The 1,098-nt window shown below is 45.3% G+C and overlaps 1 pseudogene across 1 annotated transcript; it reads right to left on the bottom strand.

Annotated features, from left to right (window-relative positions):
• Positions 1-6: 6 nt before the first annotated feature.
• Positions 7-377, bottom strand: LOC106002118 (annotated as a pseudogene). The gene has a single exon (XR_001175897.1). The product of XR_001175897.1 is annotated as a prefoldin subunit 2 pseudogene (transcript).
• Between the last annotated feature and the right edge of the window lie 721 nt (positions 378-1,098).

Genomic DNA, 1,098 nt, shown 5'->3' with positions numbered 1-1,098 from the left:
CATAAGACGAATGTTGTGCTTTTCCCGGAATTCATTTAGTTCTTTTCCCTTTGCCTGAAGTTGCTGTGACAATGTCTCAATGATCTTCTGTATCTGTTCCTTGTTATTCTCCAAGGCAGGCAGCACCTCTTTGACAGTCCGCTCTACCAGCACACCTCCAACCGTACGGAAGCACTTTCGAGTTTCATCGACTTCTTTCAGTGTATCAATCACTAGGCTGTGCTCATTCAGCTCCATCTCTAGCTCAGCTGCTTTGGAAGCCAGGCCCCGTTGCTCTTGCCGAAGGCGATTGAAGCCAGCAATTACCTGTTCCGCACGGCCCCCTTCCCCGCTCCACTCCCCCCGCTCTTGGCGACTCGACCGCTGCCGTCCGCCATCTTAGCAGCTTCAGATCTCAGCTTCTTGAGAAGCTAGGATTATAGGTATGAGCCACTGGTGCCTGGCTCAGAGTAGTTGTTTTAAAGCAGAACCTATCTTATGCAGAACTTTCTACTCAGAAAAAATCTAAAATCTTTGCCAGGCTATGTATCAGTTTCTCTCTGATTTCTTATGTTTATCCTATTTCTCTCTGCCTTACTCTAGTCTTGCTTGACTCATTTGCAAAATGCTTAAAGGAACCTCAGTTTTCAACCTTTACACCATGAATAGTTGTATTCATCTGTTCATTGCTGCTTCTGGTGCCTGGAATTCTATTCTCCCAGATAGCTCCAAGTCTTGCTACTTTACTTGCTAAGGCATTATTCAATGCCCTTGCCTCAGAGAGGCTTTCCTTAAGGCCCTAGTTACATAATTCTTAGCCCCTTTACTGCACTTCATTTTTTCTGAGGCATTTAAATAACCTAAAACATATTTGCTTACTTTTTTGTTGTTGTTCTGGTACTAGGGTTTGAACTCAGGACGTGGTTGCTGTCTCTGAGCTTTTTAGCTGAAAGCTAGTACTCTACTACTTGAGCCACAGCTCCAGTTCTGGCTTTTCAATAGTTTATTAGAGAGCTGGGAAGGAGGCTCAGTGGTACAGCGCTTGCCTTGCATGCATGAGGCCCTGGGTTCGATTCCTCAGCACCACATAAGCAAAAAGAAAAAAGCCAGAAGTGGTGC

This window comes from Dipodomys ordii, unplaced genomic scaffold (genome assembly GCF_000151885.1).
Source record: "Dipodomys ordii isolate 6190 unplaced genomic scaffold, Dord_2.0 Scaffold3387, whole genome shotgun sequence".
Lineage (NCBI taxonomy): Eukaryota > Metazoa > Chordata > Mammalia > Rodentia > Heteromyidae > Dipodomys > Dipodomys ordii.
This window is presented reverse-complemented; position numbering and strand designations above follow the sequence as displayed.